Source organism: Pseudophryne corroboree, chromosome 6, assembly GCF_028390025.1.
Source record: "Pseudophryne corroboree isolate aPseCor3 chromosome 6, aPseCor3.hap2, whole genome shotgun sequence".
Lineage (NCBI taxonomy): Eukaryota > Metazoa > Chordata > Amphibia > Anura > Myobatrachidae > Pseudophryne > Pseudophryne corroboree.
Window position 1 is genome coordinate 324,792,792 of NC_086449.1, and position 11,867 is coordinate 324,804,658.

Here is an 11,867-nt window from a genome sequence, read left to right on the forward strand (position 1 = left end):
TCTAGGAGCTCAGGAGAGCCCCTAGTGTGCATCCAGCTCGGCCGGGCACAGAAATCTAACTGAAGTCTGGAGGAGGGGCATAGAGGGAGGAGCCAGTGCACACCAGATAGTACCTAATCTTTCTTTTAGAGTGCCCAGTCTCCTGCGGAGCCCGTCTATTCCCCATGGTCCTTACGGAGTTCCCACCATCCACTAGGACGTCAGAGAAATATTCATATCAAATTTGTATTTGATATATTTATAGATTTCCTTATTTTGATAATAAAATTGTATTTTCTAGTTAAACCTGCACCCCCCTCCCATCCAGCTGCTAGAGTGATGGTTGCACTTCTACCTTTGCACTAGGTACTATTGCAGCTATTTCTTGTGTATATACACTATACAGCCATTACAGTGTGTCTGCCCCAGCCTGTGTATGGGTGGTCGACGGGTCACCCATACACACAGCTATACATATCTGCAAGATATATCAGCATCGGCTGTGCTGCAGGGTTGATGTGATATGTCTGAATGACGTTGTTCAGACATAGCAGGTCGGCGGGTATGTACACCAGATATCAATATGTTGGTTGTCAGTCAAACGATCAATATATTGTTCTAGTGTGTGCCCAACCTAACTGGAAATATACATGAATGTTCAAAAATTAACCTCTCAATGATGAAAGGCTAGAATGTTTTTACTGCGTCAGCTTTACTAGGTATGGCTAGTGTTATTTATATAAATTTATTGGGTAGTGGATTTTTTTTACATTTAGTTAATACAATATTTACTCTTACGTCCTAGAGGATGCTGGGGTCCAATTTAGTACCATGGGGTACGGACGGGTTCACTAGGAGCCACTGGCACTTAAAGAGTTTAATAGTGTGGGCTGGTCCCTCCCTCTATGCCCCTCCTACCAGACTCCGTTTAGAAAATGTGCCCGGAGGAGCCGGTCACAGCTAGGGGAGCTCCTAGGAGTTTTCTTAGTTGTATTTTTTTAATTAAAATTTAGAGTTTGTTGTTTTACAGGAAGGCTGCTGGCAACAGCCTCCCTGCTTTGTGGGACTTAGGGGGGGGGGAGTAGGAACCAACTTCCTGAAGAGTTAATGGTTCTCTACTCCGCTGACAGGACACTGAGCTCCTGAGGGTGCTGATCGCAAGCCCACGAGGCTACCGCTCACTCCCGCAGCATGGCCGCCACCCCCTAACAGATCCAGAAGAAAGAAGAGTGGTGAGTACAGTGCCGGCGTCCCGTTTAGCGGGTCGCCGGCGGGTATGGCAGCACAAGGGTTGGAGCGCAGCGCTGATAAGGCTGCGCTCTGGGAAGGCTCACCATCATACACATGCAGCGCTTGAGGGGCGCCTGAGCCAGCGCATTACACCCTAAACTGGTCACATAGTTAACAGGGGCTAATCCCGCTGTTAACACACACAATCCTCAGGCCAGTATAAACAAGTGCGGGAAGCCGCGTGCCATTACAGGGGGCGTGACTTCCTCTCAGAGCGGATCCAGCACTCACTAGCGCCATTTTCTCACTGCAGATCATAGGAATAGACGCTGACAGGGAGCGCTGCTCTCCACATCACTCCCAGCTATACCTCTGCAGTACCAGGGTGTTATAGACGGGGGGGGGAATGTGATAATAATACTAATTATCCTATTAAGGTTAGTTAGTCAGCGCTGGGCTTTTATCATAATGACTGCCTACAGGGGCACTGTGTGGCTGGCTCCTTATACTCTGTGACTCTCTGAAGGTACTTTAGGGAAAACGGTGTCTGACATTTTCCTGGGTGTGTGTATAAGTGTGTATATCCCACATTACCATGTCTAAGGACTCTGTGTCCTGTGCTGCAGAGTGTTTATCTTCTCCTGAGGAGTCTATTCCATGTACTCAGGACTGCAATATACTTTCTCAGCCTTCTGACTCCGAACCCCCATGGGTGGATTCTTTAAGGGGAATGATATCCCAGATTTCAACTAGGATATCACATACTGAAAGGAAGACGCAGTTTTTGAGAAAATCTGTGGAGGGCTTGACGTATTCAGCACCCACTACTTCGTCTAAAAACCCACCTCCATACCCGCAAAAATGTACGCTTGCCCAGATAATGCAAGCTGATACTGACTCTGATACAGGGGACGGTGATGGGGATATGAGGGGGGGTGGGATACATCCGTCGGCAAGAGGGTGCAATTAATGACTGAAGCAATTAGGGATGTTTTGCATATTTCTGAGAAGGTACCTGAGCAAGGAGAGGAATCTTATTTTACAGTAAATAAGAAATCCTCCCTTACATTCCCTGCTTCTAAGGAGTTAAACTCCTTGTTTGAAAAATCCTAGGAAAACCCAGGCAAAAAATTCCAGATCCCTAAAATAATTCTCATTGCTTTCCCTTTCCCTGTTGAGGACAGAAAAAAGTGGGAAAACCCACCTATAGTAGACGCTTCCGTCTCTAGGTTGTCTAAAAAGGTGGTTTTACCATTCCCTGGTTCAACCGCCTTAAAGGAGCCGGCTGACCGCAAGATTGAGACTACGCTCAAATCACTATACACTGCTACAGGCGTGGCTTTAAGGCCCACTATTGCTTGTGCGTGGATTTCTAAAGCCAAAGTAAAGTGGTCTGGTACTTTACTTGAGGAATTAGATACTATGGATAGGAGTGACATTGACTTGTTTTTACGTCACATACAGGATTCTGCAGGTTTCATGGTGGCGGCCATGAAGGATATTGGCCTGCTTAATGCAAGGGCTACTTCCATGGCAGTGTCGGCACGCAGAGGACTCTGGCTACGCCAATGGACTGCGGATGCAGAATCCAAGAAAAGTGTGGAGAACCTACCCTTCACAGGTCAGGCACTATTTGGGGATGCATTGGATGTGTGGATTTCCACGGCGACTGCGGGTAAGTCAAAATTTATTCCCTCCGCACCGGCTAGGAAATCTTGTCCTACGCCTCTACACTGCAGTCCTTTCGGACCGCAAAATGTAAATAATCCAAACCCCCCCCACACACACCCCCTTCTTTAGAGGAGGTCGGGGGAAATCCAGAAAACCTACACCAACAGGTTCCCAGGAACAGAAACCAGGCTCTGCTTCCTCCAAATCTTCAGCATGACGGTGGACCTCCCAGCCTGGAGATCCAGCAGGTGGGAGCGAGACTAGAAGATTTCAGTCACGTCTAGGCGTCATCGTGCCTGGACCCCTGGGTGACAGATATTGATCCCAGGGGGTACAGAGTTTCAGGAACTCCCACCTCACAGATTCTTTAAATCAGGCTTACCAGTTCTGCTGACAGAAAGTGCTATCAAGTCAGTAAGAACAAATGTCATTGTTCCAGTTCCACCTCACCTAAAAAAACAAGGGTTATTACTCAAACCTGTTTGTGGCACCGAAACCGGACTGTTCGGTGAGGCCTTTATTGAACCTGAAGTCATTGAACCCCTACTTAAGGGTGTTCCAATTCAAGACTGAGTCTCTGAGAGCGGAGATCTCTGGTCTGGAAAAGGGGGAATTCCTGGTATCCTTGGATATCAAGGATGCGTACCTTCACATTCCGATCTGGTTGCCTCACCAGCCCTATCTACGGTTTGCACTAAAGGACTGTCACTATCAGTTCCAGACATTACCATTTGGCCTCTCCACAGCGCCACGGGTGTTCACCAAGGTCATGGCGGAGATGATGCTCCTTCTCTGCAAACAGGGAGAGAACATAATTCCATATTTGGACAATCTGCTGATAAAGGCATCTTCCAGGGAGAAGCTGTTGCAGAGTATTGCTCTCTCAACTCAACTACTCCGGGATCATGGGTGAATCCTGAACCTTCCAAAGTCACATTTGGAGCCGACAAGGAGACTGCCCTTCCTAGGGATGTTACTCGACGTGGAAGTGCAGAGGGTGTTTCTGCCAGCGGAGAAAGCGTTGGTGATCCAATCAATGGTCCAGGATGTCCTGAAGCTAGCCCAGGTATCGGTTCATCAGTGCATTCACCTTCTGGGAAAGATGGTGGCCTCTTACGAGGTTCTACAGTACAGAAGATTCCATGCACAGTTCTTCCAGCTGGATCTCCTGGACAAGTGGTCGGGATCACATCTTCACATGCACCAACGGATACGCCTGTCGCCGAAAGCCAGGATTTCACTCCTATGGTGGCTGCAAACTTCTCACCCGCTCAAGGGCCGCAGGTTCGGGATTCAGAACTGGATTCTTCTAACCACGGATGCAAGCCTCAGAGGTTGGGGATCACTCACCAGGGGTGAAAACTTCCAAGGAAGGTGGTCAAGTCAGGAATCTGTCCTTCTAATAAACGTTCTGGAACTAAGGGCCATAGACAATGGCCTTCTACGAGCGGCACATCTTCTGCAAGATCGTGCCATTCAGGGTCAGTTGGACAACGTCACAGCGGTGTCCTACATAAACAAGCAGGGCGAAACGAAGATCTGAGCCGCAATGTCAGAGGTAACGAGAATCCTCCTCTGGGCGGAAAGGCATGCACTGGCACTGTCGGCGGTCTTCATTCAGGGAGTGGACAAGTGGGAAGCAGACTTCCTCAGCAGAAACGATCTCCATCCAGGAGAATGGGGCCTCCACCTGTAGGTATTCGCAGAGGTAACAGAGGTATTCGCAGAGGTGGGGTGTACATCCTATGGACATGATGGCCTCTCACCTCAACAAGAAGCTTCGTTGGTACTGTTCCAGGTCAAGGGACCCACAAGCAGTGGCTGTAGATGCCCTGGTAACTCCGTGGGTGTTCCAGTCAGTTTATGTGTTCCCTCCACTTCCACTCATCCCAAGGATTCGCAGACTGATAAAAAGAACAAGAGTTCAGGCAATCCTCCTTTCTCTGGACTGGCCAAGACGAGCTTGGTACGCGGATCTTCTGGAATTACTGCTGGAGGACCCGACACCTCTTCCTCTTCGCAAGGACCTTCTACAACAGGGGCCGTTCGCCTATCAAGACTTACTGAGGCTGCGTTTGACGGCATGGAGTTTGAACGCCAGTTCGTCTCTCGGAAGGGCATTCCGAACAGGGTCATTCCTACTCTGATCGAAGCTAGGAAGGGAGTACCGTCTAAACATTACCATCGGATTTGGAAAAAGTATGTGTCTTGGTGTGAATCCAAGAAGTTTCCTGCGATGGAGTTTCAATTAGGACGTTTTCTCCTCTTTCTGCAAGCTGGTGTGGATGTGGGCCTACGCTTAGGCTCCATAAAGGTCCAGATTTCGGCCTTGTCCATTTTCTTCCCGAAACAATTGGCTGCTCTCCCTGAGGTTCAGACATTCTTGAAAGGGGTTCTGCACATCCAACCACCCTTTGTGCCTCCTACGGCACCTTGGGATCTTAATGTGGTGCTGCACAGTAAGGTATACTTAAAGTTTTTTTTCTTGGAAGGCAGTCACTCTGTTGGCATTGGCATCTGCACAACGTGTGTCAGAATTGGAGGCATTGTTGCACAAGAGCCCCTACTTGATTTTCCATGAGGATAGAGCTGAGCTCAGAACGCATCAGCAGTTTCTTCCAGAGGTTGTATCAGCTTTTCATATTAACCAACCTATTGTGGTGCCAGTTGCTACTGACACCTCAATTACCTCAAAGTCCTTGGATGTTGTACGGGCTTTGAAAATGTATGTGAAACGAACTGCTTGTCACAGGAAGTCGGACGCACGCTTTGTCCTTTACGATCCCAACAAGATTGTGTGTCCTGCTTCTAAGCAGACCATTTCTCATTGGATCAGACTTATTATCCAGCATGCTTATTCTGCGGCAGGATTGCCGATTCCAAAATCTGTTCAGGCCCACTCTACCCGTAAAGTGGGTTCTTCCTGGGCGGCTGCCCGGGGTGTCTCGGCTCTTCAACTTTGCTGAGTGGCTAGGGTTCGAACACGTTTGCTAAGTTCTACAAGTTCGATACTTTGGCCTCTGAGGACCTCAAGTTTGGTCAAGCAGTTCTGCAGGATCCCCAGCACTCTCCCTCCCGTACTGGGAGCTTTGTTACATCCCCATGGTACTAAATTGGACCCCAGCATCCTCTAGGACGTAAGAGTAAATGGGATTTTAATTACCTGCCGGTAAATCCTTTTCTCGTAGTCCGTAGAGGATGCTGGGCGCCCACCCAGTGCTTCATATTCCTGCTTTGGTACTTGGTTAAGTATTGTTGGTTCAGTCGTTGTTGAATCGTTTCAAGTTGGTTAACTTGGATTTCCTTTTGTTCTGTGTGTGCTGGTGTGAATCTCACCACTATCTGTGTATTTCCTTCTCTCGAAGTATGTCCGTCTCCTCGGGCACAGTTTCTAGACTGAGTCTGGTAGGAGTGGCATAGAGGGAGGGGCCAGCCCACACTATTAAACTCTTAAAGTGCCAGTGGCTCCTAGTGGACCCGTCTATACCCCATGGTACTAAATTGGGCCCCAGCATCCTCTACGGACTACAAGAAAAGAATTTACCGGTATGTCATTAAAATCCTATTTTTTTGTGGGTCTTTGGTGGAAGGGGATGGGTTATTTGCTAGAACTTGTGTTGAAGCCTCAGAGCTTAGTTGTCGTCTGGTGCAAAACATGGGCTAAGTGTCATGTAAGTCCCTGTGGCATCTCCAGCTCTTCATATGGATTTTTGGGGGTCATTCTGACCTGATTGCACGCTGCAGTTCATCGCAGCCATCCGGTCAGAAATGCGCCTGTGCACCAGGGCATGGCTGACAGCCGTCGGCTGTTGTTGCCTAGCGATCGTCTCTGCCTGATTGACAGGCAGAGGCGGTTGCTGAAGGGGGGCGTAGCCGCTGCGACCCGGGCAGCGACGAGCAATTCCTGGCCAGCAAGCAAAAGCTGCGCTGGCCGGGAGCTACTCCTGAAGAGCAAATCGCCGCTGTGCGATGCTTTTGTACTTCTGCGGGGGGAAGTGGGCTGGCCTGACATGCGGTGCAACAAGCCCTGTGCGTGGCGTCTCCCCGCATGTCAGTGTGCCTGAATTTTGCAGGGCTACAATCAAGTCTGAATTAGGCCCTAAATACAGAAAGGTGGGACTGGATCTACATCATTGAACCTTGTGACTAAACAACCTTCAGTGCCCCGATCCCTATCCTATACATTTTAAACCACACCTCATATATAACTGAATTAACCACAGCATAGTTTAGTAACATTAACCTATAAAATTGATTTACCCTTTATTTCATTTGTTTCCTTAGGTAAACTTTTCCCCACCCAGGTAATCTACAATATTTTCACCTAATTCTAAATTACATCAATTGATTTTTTTTTTTTTTTCCCCTCCCAACTTCCGTAAGGTGGGCATACACTATACAATTATTTGGCAGACCATCTATTCAATCTGGCAGGTTGGAATAAATATCTGGTAATGAATGGTGGTAAATGGCAATCGACCCTTTGCTCTTAATCACTGGAAAATGGATAAAAACCTGTCGTTCAGACAAATTTGTTAAATCTGATGATTTAACCAATTTGGTGTCATAAAAAATATCTTCTGATCGCCCTTTACTGAAGGAGAATCAGAAGACACGATGAACGACCCACGTAATAGTCTGTACACACTAGATGATGTGTATGATATATCTGTCCAATCCACCAGATAAGACGATATATCGATCAAAGAGAGAAAGAAAGAAGACTCCTTTTTTGGCGCACTCTTAGAAAATACAGTATGATATGTCTTGTTATAGTTATTAAAACATAACTTTTACTAGTCACTTAAAATAATGTTTCCTAAGAACATATAAAGAGAATAAAATCAAACTGAGCAGTGGGCAAACATTTTTGTATATAATAGGATATAGCACATTCTTATGCTTCTCATTAGGTGATGAACAGCGGTGAGATCTAAATACTGTAGATCTTAATACCTTATTCTGCACACCTACTGTATTTCACATCAAAGTATGCTATCATAATAGGTGTTATCAACAATGTGTAACTCTCAAATGCTCCCAGACAAAATGCGGCTAGTGAATATAGCCTAGAGTGGCTGATTGGTGAAAAATAGAACCAAAGAGTGAATCTGCTGTCAACGTCAGACTGGAGTCTATGGGGGTAATTCTGAGTTGATCGCAGCAGGATTTTTGTTAGCAGTTGTGCAAAACCATGTGCACTGCAGGAGGGGCAGATAAAACATGTGCAGAGAGAGTAAGATTTGGGTGGGGTGTGTTCAATCTGCAATCTAAATTGCAGTGTAAAAATAAAGCAGCCAGTATTTACTCTGCCAGAAACAAAATAACCCACCCAAATCTAACTCTCTCTGCACATGTTATATCTGCCTCCCCTGCAGTGCACATGGGGGATAATTCCAAATTGATCGCAGCAGGATTTTTGATAGCAATTGGGCAAAACCATGTGCACTGCAGGGGAGGCAGATATAACATGTGCAGAGAGAGTTAGATTTGGGTGGGGTGTGTTCAATCTGCAATCTAAATTGCAGTGTAAAAATAAAGCAGCCAGTATTTACTCTGCCAGAAACAAAATAACCCACCCAAATCTAACTCTCTCTGCACATGTTATATCTGCCTCCCCTGCAGTGCACATGGGGGATAATTCCAAATTGATCGCAGCAGGATTTTTGATAGCAATTGGGCAAAACCATGTGCACTGCAGGGGAGGCAGATATAACATGTGCAGAGAGAGTTAGATTTGGGTGGGCTGTGTTCAATCTGCAATCTAATTTGCAGTGTAAAAATAAAGCAGCCAGTATTTACCCTGCACAGAAACAAAATAACCCACCCAAATGTTACTCTCTCTACACATGTTATATCTGCCCCCCCCCCCCCCCCCCCCCCCCCTGCAGTGCACATGGTTTTGCCCAATTGCTATCAAAAATCCTGCTACGATCAACTTGGAATTACCCCCATGGTTTTGCCCAACTGGTAACAAAAATTCTGCTGCGATCAACTCAGAATTACCCCCTATGAGTATAGACCTACTACATTGGGTACTGGCTCGGCCCTATACTGAATAGCTTCCAAGATCGGACGGAATTCGGCTGAATAGTTGATGATAGTTCAGAAATATAGAGGTTTGAAAGAGACAGTACAGGTGGATCTGCTTTTGGTGTTAGACAGTGAGGGGGTTCTTCCCACCAGTTGGAATACTGCCATGGGAAATATTCACTGAATCACCAATGAGAGTCCAGAAAATAGAAACAGAATTAGGTCAAGATTAAATTCAGTAATTGAACTGATTATTTCATAAAGCACATACATAATTGAGCATTATTGAGGGAGTATACTATCCTGCATCCGCAAATGAAATGTATATTACCAATAGTTTATGCTGAGATGAGCAAGGCAAACAAAATTGAAGGAAATTTCCTCTCATTCCAATCTTATAATTATGACTACACACTGTACATTAGATAAGAGAGTTGAAAAAATGAAAACATTTGTAATGCAGTCTATCTAAAGATATATAAACGAATGTTACTAAATGTTGCTACAATTTTACAGTTGCAGAAAAGTTGCTTCTATAAAAAATGAATACACTTATATTGCAGAGTATCTTAGTCACCAGTATGTGGAATAGACACAAATTAGTAGCAAATGAATCTGTAAGGTATTTGAGATAGTGCTATACTTATGTTGTGCTTATTGTAAATAACAATAGATACCTAATTTTACCTGCATAAGGTGTAAGTATATTCAGAATGGCGCCTATTACATCACAAGAATCCACAGTGATGCTGCATATTCAGGGTATTATTGCTATTGCTACAATTAATTATAAAGGAGCATATAAGAGGATGTGTATAGAAAATGAGGATAGGCAGGACTAAAAATGTGTGAGAAATGGGGGGTCAATTGAGGGTTACCACTCCTGGAGAGAGTGAATAAATAATCCCGAATCCTCCTGTTGAAATTAAGGAGTTGTCTATAGAAATCATCACCCACGCAGCGGTCATCTGTATCTGACTTCTAAACGGTCATGCATCATTGCCGCTGATATCCCCAGGATGTAAGGAAACGAGTAGCCCACCAGTATCACTGATGCCACCTCTTGCCCCTCGGTATGCAGAAAAGGGATTGCTGTAAATGCCGCTAACTGATGCCACGGCAGTGTCACTGATGCCGCCTCTCGCCCCTCGGTGTGCAGAGAAGGGACCGCTGTAGATGCCGCTAACTGCTGGATGGAAAACGCGTTTGGTCACTTCCGGTGGCGATATATCGTCTAGTGTACTCCGCTTTACATTGCCTTCTGTTAAAAGGCTGACCTGGTTACATTTTTAATTGTATGTCAATTAACCTTTTGTTCATCAACCTTTTCTAAATTGTCTGATTATAAACGGTAATTTATATATAAAATTACATATATATTTTTTTCAAAGATATTTTTCTTTCATTTTTTTCATATATTTATTTTATTGTACGGGATGCTGGCACCCTCAGCATATAAGACCCCCCACCAGGCACATATGACTACCTGACAAAATCAAAGCATCCTACCAGCAACCGTTTTCGGGCCTACCTAAGACTATTCAGAGCCCGAATCTTCATTGTGTGCATATTCTTCTGTCAACCTTACCGTGTTATGTTTTTAACCCATGCTGGTTACCTGCATTAATCTATTACGTTTCCCTATTGCAATATGTAATTAGTACCATCCATTAAATAATTTTGTGTACATATATACATGTCAACTTGTTGTGCATTTAACTTGATATCTATTTAACCCATTGTTAGGTATACAACATATATATAGCTGGTCATTTTATTATATTGTATGTGGAGCACTGTAACTCTGTTCTAAGTAAATTGTATTTTCACTCACACACCTGCATTATCCTCTTAAGCGCGGACCCACCACAACTGAATAGTTGTATTTATTTCTCCTTCATCCACTAGGGGCCACTGGAGCGTAGTTACAATGGGGAAATAGTAGGCAGTAATTGGGAGCTGGCACTTTAAAAATTCTCACACTGTGGCTAGCTCCTCCCCTACTATCTCCCCTCCAAGCCAGTCTTAGTTAGTGCCCGAGGTGAGCTGGTTCACTTGGGTTTAGCTGAAGAAATTTTTCCTTTTTTCTTTATTATTTTATTTTTCTTCACACACACGCACGGACTGGCAGCTCTGCCACTACCAGTCTGCACCGCGGCAGCTGCCGGCGGGGTCCCATCGCAGCTGCGTGCGGCTCGGGATGGGCCCCGGCTGAGGGAGACGCTGAGCTCTCCTGAGTTGGCCGGACACAGCTGCGTGCGGCGCGTGTCGGGGCCACTCCATCCAGCAGAAGATTCCGGCAGCTGGGCAGCAGTAAGTATATGCGGCCGGACACCGCTGCGTGCGGCGCGTGTCGGGGCCGATCCACCAAGAACAGCAGCAGTGGTGAGTGAGCTGTACTTTATTTGTGGTGGATTTATGTTTTTAGAGCAATGCACTGTTTATTGTTGTACAACCCACTCCAGAAGGGCTCTCTGGGGCTGTAATGTACTGAGTGCTTCATTGTATCCTTACCTGTTCCTCCTTATGGAGAAACAGACATGATGAATGGGGGAGGCTGAGTATGTGATATACAGATCCCCTGCACAACCCTGACTGACAACGGAGTGTGTGTCATTCTGATACCATGATCATAATGGGGCATTGTCTGTAAATTGGTGCGGCCCCCCCTCCGCTCCCCACACCCCCCGCACGGATCCCCGCTGAGCGCGACTCACAGAGCCGGCACAGGGATCCCGCTGGAGCGCAAAGCAATTTTTAAATTTGGCGCCTTGTACGGAGGGGGCGGAGCTAAGTCCCGCTCTGTAGAGCGGGCTCAGCGCTCCCTGCTCCCCGGCGGCGACTCGCGCTCTGTACAGCGCAACACTCCCCGGCGGCGGCTCGCAGATACAGGGCTCTACTAGCTCTGTATAGCGGGCTCAACGCTCCCCGGCGGTGACTCGCAGGTCCAGCGG

The 11,867-nt window shown here is 46.3% G+C and overlaps 1 pseudogene; it reads left to right on the top strand.

Moving 5' to 3' along the window:
• The first annotated feature begins 11,409 nt into the window (after positions 1-11,409).
• LOC134938865 (U8 small nucleolar RNA) lies at positions 11,410-11,536 on the top strand (annotated as a pseudogene).
• Positions 11,537-11,867: the final 331 nt, after the last annotated feature.